We start from the raw sequence: 18,165 nt of genomic DNA, 5'->3' as shown, positions 1-18,165 counted from the left end.
CGTGAAACTATTTATTTTTTTATAAGCCTCCACCTTTCCCAATAGGGAAATTCTCTGAATTAATTGATGAACTGTACTCAGTTGATAAGCTCGCTTCAAGAAATTTTTTTATGCTTGGAGACTTTAACTGCAATTTATTGAAAATTGGGTTTGATGATGGGTCTGACCATTTTTTTAATCTTGTTCTTCCTCTGGCCTTCTTCCTTGCATTTTCTTTCCTACTCGTGTTGATCCAGTCAGATCTGCAACTCTTATTGACAAAATTTTTCTGTCTTCTAAAAATGATATTAAATTTTCCTCTTGTATCATTTTCTCTATCTTTCTGACAATTTTCCAATTTAATGTTCTGTTCCCAAAATAAAAATACTGAGCCAAGAGGGTGCCTAAGGTGAGTTTTATACAACAATTTATAGTCAGAGCAATGTTCATAACCTTATGTCTGATCTTAGTGCTAGTGATTGGTGTTCAGTAATGAATTCTGAAGATGTTAATTGGGAATCAGCCTCATTAATGAGTTGGCTGCAAACACTAATTGAAAAAAAAGTTCCACTAGTAAAATCTTCTAGTAAATATAAACCCAAGATCCCTTGGATGTCTCCTAGTCTTGTGAAATCAATAATGCAGAATTCAGAGCTTTTCAAACTGACTTGCAAAAGCATTGAACCTGACGATTTATCAAGCATTATAAGAATGTATTAACATCAACAATTAGACTATCTAAGAAGAATTTTTTTTGGTTGAAAATTCAGGAATAAAAAGGTAATTTATAGAAAGTCTGGAGTGTAGTTAATGAAGCTTTATCTCGTAGGAAACAATCAAAGAAACAGCCTACCACCTTCAAGAATGCAGATAGTTCAACTATTGAAAAAACAGCTGTATCTAATGCCTTTAACTCTTGCTTTACCACCCTACCAACTGTTAAGACCCCCTCCTTTCCTAAACCAGGTAAATCCTCACCAGCTGAGAGAAGTATTTTTCTAACTACTTGATCAAGCATAGAGATCTGTGATTTTATTTCTTCTTTAAGTAGTAGTAACACAGCTGATGCGCTTGGACTAACAAACCATGTGCTTAAGTCTGTTTCTTCTTATGTTGTTGAACCTCTTACACATATTTTTAATCTATCTATTTCAAAAGGTGTATACCCCGATTCATTTAAAATAGTAAAAGTAATCCCTCCTTTTAAGAAGGGTGACCCCAGCTTAGTGGCAAATTATAGACCTATATCACCTTCTAATTTTCTCTAAATTAATTGAAAAAGTTGTGCATAAGAGGCTTTTTTGTTCCTGTCTACTGGTGCTTCAACTGGAAGCGGTTCTATTCTGTCTGATCACCAGTATGGCTTCCAAACTAAACTCTCTACTGCTTGTGCTCTAGTTGACGTTACAGAATTCGTGCGTGTAAACTTAGACAAGGGACGTTGTGTTCTAGGACTGTTTCTTGATTTTCATAGAGCTTCCGACATGGTAGATCATTTTGTCTTGCTGGGAAAACTGTCTCTACTTGGAGTTTGGGGAATTGCTTTGAGTGGTTTAAATCTTACTTGTGTAATAGATCACAGTTTGTATGTTACAATGAGAAATATTCTGATCTAGCCTCGGTTTCCAAAGGGGTACATGAAGGTTCAGTTTTGGGACCAGTCCTCTTTCTTATTTACATTAATGACCTTCCTCCATCTCCCGACCTTGATTCCCACTGTTTTGCTTGCAGTCTATAGTAGTTTTTTGTGGTTGCTAATGATCTGCCCTCTGCTGTTGATAAGGCTCAGCTCCTGCTCAACCATGTGCGTGATTGGTGTGAGCAGAACGGGATGCTGTTGAATAGCTCTAAGAGTAGCATTATTCATTTTCGAACCCCCTACCACATGTCTGAACCTTCCCCAGCAATCTTTATTTTTTATGGTTCTGATATAATTCCCCAGTGCTCTTGTGTTAAACTTCTTGGCGTGCACGTTGAATATTTTCTTTCTTTCAAAACTCATATTTCCTATACACATTCTATAATTTCTTGTCAAGTGTCTATGCTTCATTGTGCTAATCAATTTCTTCCTCCTGATGTTATGCTTTCTCGTTACTATGCATTTGTCCTTCCTTATCTTTCTTATTGCTGCAATGTATGGGACAATACTAACTATTCTTCCCTTTGGCAACTCCGAACAACACAGAATAGAGCAGTGAAGGCAACTTTTTGCCTACCCTGACTCTATCCTACAACTGATTTTTACAGGTCTAGATGCCTTAGATATGGTTATCAAGAAGCAGAACCGAAAACTAGCTCATCGAGCCTTCAATTTCTCGCTTCCTCCGAACATCATATCCTACTTTGCTCATCAACACGTAAGTGCCAGACTTTGCTTCGGAGCTGTGTTCACCAATTTCGGCTGCCTAAAAGGGCATCCTCAGCAGCATAGAGGTCACCAATTTAAAGAGCAATTGCTCTTTGGAACTCTATTCCCAGTGAACTTTCTCTTATTAAAAACTCTTCTTCCCTTTGCAGAAAAACATTCTCTAAGGCTTGAAGTATTTTCGTTTTCTTTATTTGTTTATTCATTTTGCCTTATCTATTTTTTTCGCTTTACTTTATCTAGTTTTTTCTTTTCTTTTTTTCTTCTCTTATTATGTTGAATCAGACTAGAACCCCGTTGTTTAATATTATGATTAATGGTTTGGAATTTAATTAAATTACAGGAAATGTTCAGTTTGGAATGGTTATTAGACCTTTCAACTAACAAAGACTAATTTAAAAAACTAAGTTTTTCTGATGAAAATAAAGATTGAATTTAAAAGTTAAAACAAACAAAATTACTGATTTGTTGTTTAACCAGCATATGTTTGAAAAACTGCTTCAAACAAACTTCCTTGTGATATCTCCCTATATTTGTAAAATTCTGAAAAACTAGCAATTTACTGAAAACACAAAACCAATGCTACAAGACAGAAATAGAAACAGGAAAATCTATAAGAGGCCTGCAGAAAATAAATGAACAAATCAATAAAGGTTTCAAAAGTCTTTAACTGGCCAGGTAGTCAATAAATTATGCATCATGATTTTAACTCTCTAAAAAAAAATAAAAAAAAAACTTTTCAGAATTCTACAAACATTGGATAAATTAAACAATCACTTTGTACAATGATAGTACAGTTTCTTTTGGGTACTCCCTTATATACTACTCTATTAGGGGGTGGGGGTTTAGCAATACAGTTTAATGAACTTGTAAACTGTCCTGTTGTTAACTGTTGTTATGAACTGTGTTAACTGTCCTGTATATATGAAAATAGTGATGATCCACTTATGAACTGTGATATAAAACTGTGTAAACTGTCCTGTTGTTAACTGTTGTTATGAACTGTGTTAACTGTCCTGTATATATGAAAATAGTGATGATCCACTTATGAACTGTGATATAAAATTGTGTAAACTGTCCTGTTGTTAACTGTTGTTATGAACTGTGTTAACTGTCCTGTATATATGAAAATAGTGATGATCCACTTATGAACTGTGATATAAAACTGTCCTGTTGTTAACTGTTGTTATGAACTGTGTTAACTGTCCTGTATATATGAAAATAGTGATGATCCACTTATGAACTGTGATATAAAACTGTGTAAACTGTCCTGTTCTTAACTGTTGTTATGAACTGTGTTAACTGTCCTGTATATATGAAAATGTTGATGATCCACTTATGAACTGTGATATAAAACTGTGTAAACTGTCCTGTTGTTAACTGTTGTTATGAACTGTGTTAACTGTCCTGTATATATGAAAATAGTGATGATCCACTTATGAACAGTGAAATAAAACTGTGTAAACTGTCCTGTTGTTAACTGTTGTTATGAACTGTGTTAACTGTCCTGTATATATGAAAATAGTGATGATCCACTTATGAACTGTGATATAAAACTGTGTAAACAGTCCTGTTGTTAACTGTTGTTATGAACTGTTTTAACTGTCCTGTATATATGAAAATGGTGATGATCCACTTATGAACTGTGATATAAAACTGTGTAAACTGTCCTGTTGTTAACTGTTGTTATGAACTGTGTTAACTGTCCTGTATATACGAAAATAGTGATGATCCACTTATGAACTGTGATATGAAATTGTTTAAACTGTCCTGTTGTTAACTGTTGTTTTGAACTGTGTTAACTGTCATGTATATATGAAAATAGTGATGATCCACTTATGAACTGTGATATAAAACTGTGTAAACTGTCCTGTTGTTAACTGTTGTTATGAACTGTGTTAACTGTCCTGTATATATGAAAATAGTGATGATCCACTTATGAACTGTGATATAAAACAGTGTAAACTGTCCTGTTGTTAACTGTTGTTATGAACTGTGTTAACTGTCCTGTATATATGAAAATAGTGATGATCCACTTATGAACTGTGATATAAAACTGTGTAAACTGTCCTGCTGTTATCTGTTGTTATGAACTGTGTTAACTGTCCTGTATATATGAAAATAGTGATGATCTACTTATGAACTGTGATATAAAACTGTGTAAACTGTCCTGTTGTTAACTGTTGTTATGAACTGTGTTAACTGTCCTGTATATATGCAAATAGTGATGATCCACTTATGAACTGTGATATAAAACAGTGTAAACAGTCCTGTTGTTAAATGTTGTTATTAACTGTGTTAACTGTCCTGTATATATGAAAATAGTGATGATCTACTTATGAACTGTGATATAAAACTGTGTAAACTGTCCTGTTGTTAACTGTTGTTATGAACTGTGTTAACTGTCCTGTTATGAAAATAGTGATTATCCATTCATGAACTCTAATATGAAACTGTGTTAAGTGTCCTGTTGTTAACTGTTGTTATGAACTGTGTTAACTTTCCTGTATATATGTAAATAGTGATCCACTCATGAACTGTGACATAAAACAGTGTAAACTGTCCTGTTGTTAACTGTTGTTATGAACTGTTTTAACTGTCCTGTATATATGAAAATAGTGATGATCCACTTATGAACTGTGATATAAAACTGTGTAAACTGTCCTGTTGTTAACTGTTGTTATGAACTGTGTTAACTGTCCTGTATATATGAAAATAGTGATGATCCACTTATGAACTGTGATATAAAACTGTGTAAACTGTCCTGTTGTTAACTGTTGTTATGAACTGTGTTAACTGTCCTGTATATATGAAAATAGTGATGATCCACTTATGAACTGTGATATAAAACTGTGTAAACTGTCCTGTTGTTATGAACTGTTTTAACTGTCCTGTATATATGAAAATAGTGATGACCCACTTATGAACTATGATATAAAACTGTATAGACTGTCCTGTTGTTATGAACTGTGTTAACTGTCCTGTATAAATGTAAATAGTGATAATCTACTCACAAACTGTGACATTATCAAGTCAATGTTACCTGGTGACATCTACAGGTTCTTTAACCTTAATTGCTAGAAGATGTGATTTAAGGTAATAGCAACTCTCCACAAGGACACATACTAAAACAAAATGAGAGGCCTTTTTAGATTGCACATTTTATGCCCATTTTATGGTTAAAGTTGCATTCTTGACAATTCACCCCTAATGATGGTCCAATATGTAGCCTTAGGATATATATAAAATGAAGACACTAAAACAATCAAATACTTCCTTTATAATATGCAGCATATTTATATTAAGCAGACTATTATCTGACTAATAGGACTACTTTCATTTTGATAAGAGGTGGAGTTTATTCAAAATCCTGGGAAGATTGGGAAAAGTTGGAGCTTATTTTCCTAAGTCAAGTAAAATGAAATCATGGACAGTATTCTCCTGTTTTAAGAAAGTTTCTTGAAGTAGAAAAATATCAGGAGCATGCCTCCATAAAATATTTTGGTGTTCTTTTCTTTTGGCTTGGTTGAATCCCTGGATATTTAATTGGAACACTGAAAGGGAGCTAGTCATTTGTATGTGAGGGGGCTAACCTGGGTCTCTGTAGCTTATTACTACTACCTTCTGGGCTAGGTATAGTCTCCTTTCCTTTGCATTTTCTTTCAACTTTGCCAGGGCTGCAGGTTTGTGGAGGGTTGTTACTGGTTGTAGGGGTTGATTCTAAAAAAAAATGAAATGCTTCCTTTATATTATGCAGCATATTTATATTAATCAGACTATTATCTGACTAATTGGACTAATTTCATTTTTATAAGAGGTGGAGTTTAGTCAAAATCCTGGGAAGAGTGGGGAAAGTTGGAGCTGATTTTCCTAATTCAAGTGAAAATAAAAGCCAAAATGAGCTGTACAGTACCATAAAGGCAAAGATTTATTTAAGAAAACTGATCTATTTCTGTGGGCACTTGAAGCATGTAGGCCTATCTTAGCTTTGGCCAGGTTTCTGAAGATCCTAAATTTAATGTGGGTGCAGGTAGCAACCTATGGGACAGAGGGGGTGGGGAGGGTCAACAGTGTTGAGTTCTAGATGTAAATGCACCAGTGTCCAGTTCTATATGCAAATATATCCGTGTTCAATTCTATATGTACATTTACTAGTCATCAATTCTATATCCTCTAGCCAATAGCAAATTACACACCTGAAGTCAACTACTTTTCTAGACAGTAAAAAGCCCCTAAACTAGAATTTTACCCTAGAGCTATCTATGGGACCATCAGATGAAGGGGGATGCATTTGTGAGTGAAATAATTATTAGGATATATATAGAAGATCATTAAAAAAACTGAAATTTTTGGTTTTTCTTGTAATTTAGCTAAGAAGAAAGTGAATGCATTGCTTGATGCCTTTTTTTATATTCTTTCTAAATATAAAATTTTGTTTCTATAAAACAAAACAAAAGGACAAATCAGTTGTCCAAAAAAGTAGTTAAAAAAAAAATTGCAAAAATGTAATTTTCCATGTTATTTCAGGTTTAAGTTTTGAGTGGCCACTAGGGTTTTTGAGAATGGCCATTCCAATAGTGTACTTTTTGTTTTACTTTGATACCATTTATGAGGGACTTCAGGCTCTTTTTGAAAATTCCTGCAAATTTGTCTCCAATATAATATTTTACATATTAATTTTATATATTATTGATATTAATCAGAATAATAGTTATTCCTGAACCAGCTATGAATGTCATATGTTTCCATTAGACAGTTTTGTCTTTAAAGAAATTATTAAACTTGTATGTTACAATGGCCTTTTTTGAGTCCCTGTAAGACACAGTGGAATTTCTCCTAAAAACAATTATTATATCTGGAAAAAGCATAAAAAAGACATCAAGTGATGCATATACTTTCTTCTTACCTAAATATAGGCCTATAAAAACCATAATTTACCAAAAACAACATCAAGTGGTATATTCACCTTGTTTCTGGGGTAAAATTGTACTTAGGCTACTTTTGCCTATCTTTGAAAGGGGTTAGGTTAGGAAAATGAAACTTTCAGGGATGGGTCTACAGGCCAAAGTATGTCCAGGAAGGTATTTTGAAGTACCTACCTCTACTCCTTCTCCCTCTAGAGGGTCCAGACCTTTAATAAACTTTAAAAATCTGTATGTTATAAAAGTTAAAAGCCTTACAAAATAAATCATTTGCTTAAATGAAGTACAACAAAATTGTTTTCAGCTTCACAACTTTGCTCAATCCAAATTTATAAGGTTTTAAAGATATGCAAATACTTTTCCCAAATTAAAAAAAAAACATTGATATGGTTTAAAATTCTACTCAAATAACAGGAATTGCATTTTCAAAATTAAAGCCAGAGAAAAAGAAACTGATGACTAAAAATTAAGATGTTGTTTTGTCAAAATTTTAAGGTAAATATCTAGGTGACACTACAATTTAGCTAGGATAAAAGTGAAAACATCATTTGATGCCTTTTTTATGCTCTTTCATAATTCAATAATTGCTTCTGTTGCAAATAGCATCTTGATCCCTTAAAGCCCAGAGGTATTTTATATGAACAATAAAAGAGCATAAAAAAGCATAAAAAAGCATCAAATGATGTTTTCACTTTCAGCCTAGCTAAATTTTATGGTACACTGCAAATTTACCATGACCTTTACCCAAACTTAATGTGGAAATATATCCCATGAATTGGAATATACCCTGAATTGTTGACAGTAAAGTTTTGAATTGCAAAATTCACTGCTATTTTTGTCAACAGCATTTGAAAAATTTTAAATGGTAGGAAAATGGTTTATATTTGAGTTGCCTAATATATGAGGTTTGAATTGTTGTAAATAAGTATTTTTTGGAATATATTGCTCTTGAACAACTTATTTATAAACTTGTGATATGTTTTTAACCACTTTTCAATAACTTAACTAGTGTTGATATCTTCTTGGTGTAGTTACAAAAATGAAATACCTTTGGGGCCCTTTAACAGTCCAGATGCAATTTGTAGCAGAAGCAATTACTGAATTATAAAAGAGCATAAAAAAAAGGCACCAAATGAAGTTTCCAGTTTCATCCTAGCTATATATGGCTATGTCATGTTGGCAAATTTCAGGACCCTCTAGAGGGAGAAGGAGTGGAGATAGGTATTTCAAAACACCTTCCTGGGACATACTTTAGCCTGTAACGCCATCCAGGAATGTTTCATTTTCCTAACCTAACTCCTTTCCAAGATAGCAAAAAGTATCAAAAGTAGAATTTTACTGTAACTATTCCTGAATCAGTTACAAATGTAATGTTTTCCATTAGACAGTTTTGTTTCTTAAGACATGATTAAACTTTTAGTTTCTATGGCTTGTTTTGAGCCCCTTTAAGAGCTCAAAAGTGAAATTTCCCCTTGAAGCAAATATTACATTTGGACAGAGCATACAAAGGCATCAAGAGATATATTCACTTTCTACTTAGCTAAACTATAGCATATGAAAAACCTCAATTTACAAAAAAGGCTGGTAAATTTTTGCAGTTCATATTATTGACTTACAAATAAATTAAGCATATTTCTTGATTTGTTTTTGTATGCTCTTTCCAAATATAATAATCATTTATGTCAGAAATGAATTTTACCCCACCCCTATCTATACCAATTCAGGGTATATATTTGCACATTAGGGGAGGAGGAAAGTTTAAACTTACCTCTCATTTACATCAGAAATAAAATTTAAATGCCCCCCCCCTAGTGTGAAAATATATACCCTGAATTGGTATATATAGAGGTGGGGGTGAAATTCATTTCCAACATAAATGATTGGTAAATTTGCAGGTGGCACAATAATTTAGCTAGGATGAAAGTGAAAATGTCATTTGATGCCTTTTTGTATGCTCTTTCATAATACAATAATTGCCTCTGATGCAAATTGCATCTTGAGCCCTTATAGGGGCTCCAAAGGTATTTTACATGAATTATGAAAGAGCATAAAAAAGCATCAAATTATGTTTTCACTTTCCTCACAGATAAACTATATGGCCCACTGTAAATTTACCTTGAACTTTACACCCTGCCCCCCTAATGTGCAAATATATGCCATGAATTGTTGATGGTAAAGCTTTGAATTGCAAAATTCAGTGCTATTTTTGTCAACAGCATTTGAAAAACTTGAAATGGTAGGAAAACAGTTTGAATTGAGTTGCCTAATAAATGAGGTTTGAATTGTTATAAATAAGTATTTTTGGAATATATTACTCTTGAACAACTTATTTATAAACTAGTGACATGTTTTTAACCACTTTTCAATAACTTAACTAATCTTGATAACTTCTTTTTGTGGTTTCAAAACAAAAAACCTTTGGGGAAAGGTTTTTTGTTTTGTAACCACAAAAAGAAGTTATCAAAGAAGTTATAAAGAAGTAAGGGCTCAAGATGCAATTTGCAACAGAAGCAATTATTGTATTTTGAAAGAGCATAAAAAAAGGCATCAAATGATATTTTCACTTCCATCCTTGCTAAATTATTGTGCAACCAGCAAATTTATCAAATGATTATTATATTTCAAAAGAGCATAAAAAAGGCATCAAGTGGTATGTTTACTTTATTCAATAATATGAACTGTAAAAAATTTACCCATAAGTCAATAGGCTAACATGAACTGTGAAAAATGTACCAAAAGGCCTACAGTGTCAAGTCAGAGGCTGATCCAGGGGGGCAAGGAAGTGCACACAGGGGCATCCCTAGGGGGGCAGGGAGGGGCATGCCACCTATCCAATGTTTTTGGCATTTGGCCAAATTTTTGCCAAAGGCAAAAATTTAGCAAAATTACCCAAAATTCTTGATTTCTGCAGAAAATTCGGCAGGAATCAGTAGTAACTTGGTAAAATTAATGGAGACCACCCCCCCTAGTGAAATGAGTCTTGGGATGCCCCTGGCTGCATGCCCCCCACCCCCTAATGTAGTTTACAGTAGTGTAGTTTACTTAATTGATGCAAGATTGAATTAATAAAGCTTTCAGTAAAATTCTACTTTAGCTACTTTTGGCCATCTTGGAATGGGTTTAGGTTAGGAAAATGAAACTTTCAGGTATGGGTCTATAGGTCAAAGAATGTAATGGGAAGGTATTTTGAAGTAACTACCTCCACTTCTTCTCCCTCTAGAGCGTCCTGAAATTTACCTACATGATGGATCTGTAGCCTACCTATTGAAATATTGAAAAAACAACATTTTACCTTAATTTTCAGTTATCAGTTTCTTTTTCTCTGGCTTTAGGTCTGAAAATGCAATTTTAGTTATTTGAGCAGAATTTTAAGCCATATCAATTTTTTAATTTCAAAATTTAGGAAAAGTATTTGCATAGCCTATCTTTAAAACCTTATAAATTGGGATTGAGCAAAGTTGTGAAGCTGAAAACAATTTTGTTATGCTTCATTTAAGCAGAATATCTATTTTGCAAGGTTTCACTTCTATAACTCACAGATTTTTTAAGGTAATCAAAGGTCAGGACCCTCTAGAGGGAGGAGTGGAGGTAGGTACTTCAAAGTACCTTCCCGGGACATACTTTAGCCTGTAGACTCATCCCTGAAAGTTTCATTTTCCTAACCTAACCCCTTTCTAAGATAGTCAAAAGTAGCTAAAGTAGAATTTTACCAACCTTTCTCCTAATGCAAGTTTATTGGATCAACTTATTTTGCACCCACCCCCCCTCCCCCTAAAAAAATCCTGGATCCACCCCTGTGTCAAGTATACTAGTATGTTCACCTAATCCTTCTGCCAGTAATTAAATAATATATGCATTCACCAAATCCCCTCATCTGCAATTTAAAAAAAATAAGAATAGGCTTAGTCAACCAAACTTACCTAGTAAAAGACAAGTAAATAAGTACAGATAAGCATGCTGTAAGAAGTGTTAAAGTATGGGGCTTGTAAAAATAGTCAATTGATATGTCATCTACTGGCTTTTCATTTATTGTATGAAAATGATCCTCGTAGTCAGAAACTGAATTGGCATGCTTTCTTTGAGACACTTTTCCCATTTAGAATAAAAACAAACTACTAGTGAATATTTTCTATATAAGCAGTATTTGAATTGAATAAATCTGTGGAAAATTAAATTGTCTGGATAAAATTAGATGACGCTTCGAAAGATAGAAGAAAGGAATGAAGCTGGATTCTGCAACCAAGAATAGGGCTTTTCTGGATTGATGCCATTTTAAATAAAGTCAATCCCGTAATAACTTCCTTAAAAAAAAGGACAAAGAGAATGATGCAATGAAAGAGATTCTAAAGACAGTGAATTACTTTTAAAAAACTTGCAATTTACTCGAGAGATTGAGAAAATAAAATTGAAACATATCTCTGAAATACATGTTACAAATATATCCAGGGGTGAATCTCCATCATTTTTTTTTGGGGGGGGGGGGAAGGGAGAGGGGTCCATATCTGGATAGTCAAAGGGAATGTGATGTATAATATTTTTTTCTCCACATTATTGGAGAGGGGGGTAACTGCCCCCTTTGCCACTCCCAAACAACGCCCCTGGATAAATCACACAAAATAATACTTAATTATCGTTTCAATCCAATCATCACCACAGGTTACATGGGGCATTACAATTTCTCTTGTGAATTGCGTCTTAAAACATTTTCTTAAAACCTTATATCCAAGTTGAATTAAATTTTATTAGACATATACTTTTTGGAAACGGTTATTCTACCGTTTTATTAATAATGCAACTGGTCAAAGTTTTAGAAGGCGCTCCTTTAAAATCAAAGACCCCTTATCCGGTACTACTTCTAATAAACTGTCAGATCTAATTTGCTTCCCTACGTACCAAAAACTACAATAAAACTACAACTGTTCATTCTGGTATATGTTGAACCATTCATAGTAATGTTTATACGTTGTGGATATACCTTCATTTTAATTATTTTGTTGAGCTTAACTCAGTCAACCTTGGCTGATCCTAAAAAAAGAAATCGCCCAGAGCAGTAGTTTTACTTCCCAACACAATTACTTGCTAAAAAAAAGACTTGGAAAAAGAATACCATCGATGTATATGTTGATACGAATCAAATTGTTGATTTGTCTTGCTCTTGTTGTTGAAATGAGTCTTAGGTGGATATCATTTTGTACATTGTTCTTTGATCTGTTCATTTTGGGTTTGACTTCCTTATTTGTCTTCATTTCTTCTCATTAAATTTATGGACATGTGCACATTTTGTTACGCTCCATTTTGTTAAAACTGTTGGCGTTTTGAATAAATAAATATCTAAGTAATTGAATAAAAGAACTGTTTTATTGTCTTCAAAAAGCGTCAGAGTTAACGTAAAGTCTGCGTTTAAATATTTTGTCTTCGCTAAGGCTTTTCTTGGCTTTGCTGAAATCACTATGGATTTTCAAGCCGATATTGAAAAAGTGTCCTACATTCAGGATATGCTAGATGTTTTCCAGAGAAACTGACTACGGATTGTTTTGGTTGCCCGACTGACTGATCGCATGTCAAACAGTGAGCTGTGGGAAAGATATTGTTCAATCCATATGGTTCAGATCCTACTTTCTAGGGCTATAATGAGAGAAAGGCTGAGAAATAGAAAAGCAAAAAGAAACTTCTTCGGAGGATTTAAAGAGGGAGGCTTTGGAGAGTTTGGGATGGAAGAGGAGCGTGTGCAGTAATGTTGCTCTCAGGCAGCTTGGTACTGCAGTGAGTTGAAATTAGTAGTAGTAGTAGGAATGTTTTGTCCGAGAACAGTCAGAGGCTAATAACTTTGGACTTAAATCGGACGGCTTAAATCAATGTAATCGAATTTGTTCCAAATTTCTGTTTTCGTTGAGGTCTACCAGACCCTGTCTGAGTGCCACTGAAATGTCAAGCCGATATTAACTGAAACAAATTTTGAGCCTGATTTTGGGCGTCAGGAATCAATCTACACCATTATTAGTCTAACTTTTTGTTTGCCTTAGGGTATACTTGGCCTAAGAATCCATGAATGTAATTGTCGAGTGGATTGGAAATTGGTTTAAAGATCCATTTTTGGGTGTCAAGAATTTCGGTGTTTGGTATGGGATGATTAAAAACAGTTCTTGGCCCATTTTTAGCTGAATGTAATCAGTCTATCAATTTTTTTTGTGATCCCCCTGACCCAAGGAGTTTTAGATATAAGCTTTAAAACTTTTTTGGACTATATTGGGCCTAGGTTTTCAGGGTCTGGTCCCAAGCGTGGAGGTTTAGTTGCATGCTAAGATTTTCTTGGACCTGTGACTCGTGGATATAGATCTTAAGTTGTTGGGGAAAATACTTATCATCTTCGTTTTGGGCTCTATATTGGCAAAATGGAATTGGACTGCAAGTCTTTCGCAAAGAAGTCATTTGCTTGGTTTTGGGCACCATTTTTGGTTAAACTAATCGATAAAAATGTATAAATTTATTTTTGCTTCGGAGTTTCCTTATCCCAAAGACTTCCGGATAAAAGCTCCAAGCCAAAAAAAGAAATAAGGTCGCAATTTTAGCGTTACTCTTCGAAGTTTTCTTCGAACCTGGGCTTTTTTTTGCCCAGGACTTACAGATCAAAGTTTAAAGCAATTTAGACAAAAAAAAAACACTTTTAGAGCCCTATTTCCATATGAATTTACATGTTTTTGCTCCCTTTTTTCATATTCGATTGTTTTTCTATGAAAAAAACATTGTACTATTTTCAAAGGCCTCGAGTCTGCAAGTATGTTTGTTTTAATTATGACTCCTTTGGCCCAAACACTTATGGATTTAAGTTCCAAATCGTTTGAATAAAAAACTGTTTCCAGCCCTTCTATGGGCCCATTTTCGTTCAAACCGATGTTATTTTTCAAGTTTTTTTGTGCAGTGGGGTCTCCTTGGCCAAAAGGCTGAGCGATGGGGGTTAGAAATAAATCTCCCCAGAAATATTTGGACATGTTTGAGCTCCATTTAAGGGGAGTCTGTGCCCCAGCCTAAATTTGTTCTCTACTAAAGGGCTTCATTGTCCCAAAAATTTACAAAATTAAGTTTAAACCAACCAGCAATTCAATGTGGATGGTCCTATTTTCAGGCCTTACAATGTGCTTCATCTTATAAAAATGCAACGTCTTCTTGGTCAAAGTTGTGATTCCTGGTACTCTCGAGTTGATCTTAAAATAATCCTGTCATCACATTCTTGGTACTCAATTTTTACTGGGGTCCTTTTGTCACAGCTACCTGGGAATATGTGGTCCAAGACATTTTAAATTCAATTTTTTGGCCTTTTTAGAGGGGATGAGTCCCAATTTATTTGTCTGTGCATTAAGGTCCTTTTGGTCTTTATTTTAGCCTTATCTTAAGCAAAACTAATATTTCTTAATCATTCTTGTCCTTGGCTTAAGGACTAAAAGATAAAGAAAACAAGTTGATGGGGCAAAAAGTTTTTTCACTGCTTCATTTTTGGGAGTTCATGCCCCAATCTTTTGGCTGCTCACTAAAGTCACTTAACAAAGAACTTATGATTGTAATTTCTATTTTTTGGAGTTTGCGCATATATCCTTTTATTTGTACATTCCTGTCACTAAGTGAAGAGCTTATGGATGTAAATTTCAAACCAATCAGAGCCAATAATTTGTTAGCCTATTATTCATATTCTTAGAACTCACCTCCTTCCACCAAATTTGAGACATAAATAGTCAAGGGAAGTACCTCTGAATTTTTTTTGCAGATCAGGATTTGCAAAACTCGTATTTGAATGAAAGTCAACTCTGACTAGAGAAAATATCATAAAAGGAGCTTTATATCCAGGAACAGTTGACTACTAAACTTGAGAGTTTAGAATTTGATAATGTGGAAGATGGTTGGAATAATTTTAGAAAAATAATTTGTGAAGTTGCTGAAGGTGTCTTAGGGAAGAAAGCTAAAACTGCAGCTAAGAATATTAGTGAAAAAGCATTATGTTTAATAGAAAGGAGAAAGGACTTGTACAAGAATTATCTGAGTGATAGATCATATGAAAAAAAAGGAATGTAAAGAAAGTGGAGAAAGCATTAAAATATGAACTAAGGAGGTGTGACGTGAAGGCCATGCATAAAATTGCCAAGGATCTGGAATATGCATCTAGACGGCATAATAGTAAAATATTACACTGGCATGTTAACAAATTGAGAGGGAATAATCATTCCGGACTTGGCCCAGTTAAGACAGGAATGGGGCCGCAATTAGCCATAAGGAAAAAACTAAAGAGAGATGGGCTGAGCATTTTGAGAATTTTTTTAACCGAGATAGAGTTGCAGGAAAAGAATATAGAGGAAAATGAAAAAGTTTGTGATACCTTGGATGTGACGGAAGATTTGTTTTGTGAGGAGGAATTAGCGACAGTACTAAAAGGATTAGAAAATAATAATGCCCCAGGAGCTGAAAGTGGGGTATATGAGCTTCTTAATTAAGTTGGCTATGAGATTAGAAATAAGCTACTGAAGATTATGAATATGATTTTTGAAAAGGGGGAAGTACCTAACGATTTTAGGAAAACCTTAATTAAACCACTTTATAAGAAAGGTGATAAAAGTGGTTGTGGTTATTAGGCACTAGTCTGGTCTCTGTAGGTAGTAAATTACTTAGTAGTATGATACTTTTTAGACTGAGAGATGCAGTAGACGAAGTTTTAAGAGTAGAATAGTGTAGTTTTAGAAAAGGTCGAGGATGTGTCGACCAATTTTCACTCTTGGACTAATAATTGAGAAGTGCCTGAGTTTTCAAACACCTTCGGTCCAAAGTTTTATAGATTACGAATAAGCATTCGACTCTGTTGATAGAAGAGCTTTAGTAAAGGTTTTATCCTTGTATGGTATACTAGAAAAATACATTAAAGTAATTAGTGCTATGTACGAGAATAACACTGGTGCGGTTTAAGGTAGGAAATGAGGTTAGCATTTGGTTTTGTATTAAATAAGGAGTTAAGCAGGGTTGTGTTCTATTCCCCTTTAAACGGATTATTGAAGGGCTTTGTCTTAAGGACCACAGGAAAGGCAATGGGAGACCACAGAATCAAATGGGGAGGAAAAAGTCTCCTGGACTTAGATTATGCTGATGATGATGTGAGCAAAATGAATGAAGTTTTAGAGGTTTTGCGAGTTCAGGCTGCTAGAAGAGGTTTTAAAATCAATGTTAAGAAGATTAAGTCACTAAGGCTAGGAATAAGTGAAGATGAAAGGTGACGTTGGGTAATAAAAAGATTGATCAGGTGGGCAGCTTCACTAACCTTGGTAGTATTATTAATAAAGATGGTGAGACCAGTGAAGATGTTAAAAGTAGAATAGCCAAGGCTCGGATTTTTTTGTCGCAGTTAAGAAAAGTTTTGAAGAATAGGAAGATAAGTCTGCAAACCAAGATTAGAATATTAGAAACTACAGTGATGACAGTGGTCAAATATGGCTCTGAAGCATGGACGCTCCGAAAAGCGGATGAAGATTTGCTAGATGTTTTCCAAAGAAATTGCTTAAGGATTGTTCTGGGTACCCGGCTGACTGACCGTATTTCAAACAATAGGCTATACGAAAAATGTGGTTCAATACCTCTCTCTAGGGCTATAATGAAAAAAAGGTTGAGGTGGCTAGTGCACGTTGTGCGGATAAAGGAGGACAGATTGTCGAAGATGTTCTTTTCGGTCAACCGTCTAGGGATAAACGGAAAGCAGGTCGTCCTCATTTGGGGTGGGAGGACGTTATAAAGAAAGATTTAATGGAAATGGGAACTACGTGGGTGGGTGTAAAAAGGGAGGCTTTGAATAGATTGGGGTGGAGAGGGAGCGTGCGTAGCTGTGTTGGCCTCAGGTGGCTTGGTGCTGCGGTGAGTTGTTAGTAGTAGTAGTAGTATATCAGCTTGAAATAGCTCCAGGCTTTCTAACATTAGCCTCCATAGTTGTAACAAGTTCAATAATTGAAAATAAAATTTTCTGACAGAGTATTATCTTCATTTGACATACACAAATACAATGAGACACTAAAGAAGAAACCTGAAAATCCCATAGAGCGATAAATTAAAAAAAGAACTATTAAAACTATTTTTAGCAATCGACATGTTGAATAACTTAGAACTTTTGCATCTCGGCTGCTGGCGTCATCACTTATACCTTTGGACATGATAAAGGTTATGTAAAAGCCATGGTGCATTTAATGGACATTTCAACTATTTTGAAAAAAAAACCTATGCAACTGCCTGGGAGCAAAAGAGGCAAAGGATAGGTGCTGATAACCCTCCAAACAATTAAGAGCCCCTGAAAGGAGCAACATAAATTTCAGTTTACAATAAAATGAGCCTATTTTGATGTTTTTACAAACACTGTATACATACAGAATAATCGGGAATGGAAATGGTGGGGGCAATTGTTAGCCTATCATCCATATTCTTAGAACTCACCTCCTTCCACCAAATTTGAGATATCCTTAGTCAAAGTAAGTACCTCTGAATGTTTTTTGCAGATCCGGATTTGCACAACTCGTATTTGAATGCAAGTCAACTCTGACAAGAGTAAATATCATAAAATGAGCTTTTTATCCAGGAACAGTTGAATAATAAACTTGAGAGTTGAGAATTTGATAATGTGGAAGATGGTTGGAATAATTTTAGAAAAATAGTTTGTGAAGTTGCTGAAGGTGTCTCAGGGAAGAAAGTTAGAACTGCAGCTAAGAATACTAGTGAAAAAGCTTTATGTTTAATAGAAAGGAGAAAGGACTTGTACTAGAATTGTCTGAATTATGGATCACCTGAAAATAAGAGGAATATTAAGAAAGTGCAGAAATCATTAAGGTACGAACTGAGGGAGTATGAAGTGGAGGCAATGGATAAAATTACCGAGTATCTTGA

The sequence above is a fragment of the Artemia sp. Qi Xiang Cuo genome, chromosome 21 (genome assembly GCF_049724085.1).
Source record: "Artemia sp. Qi Xiang Cuo chromosome 21, ASM4972408v1, whole genome shotgun sequence".
NCBI lineage: Eukaryota > Metazoa > Arthropoda > Branchiopoda > Anostraca > Artemiidae > Artemia > Artemia sp. Qi Xiang Cuo.
The sequence above is the reverse complement of the archived record's forward strand: the minus strand, read 5'-3'. Positions refer to the sequence as shown.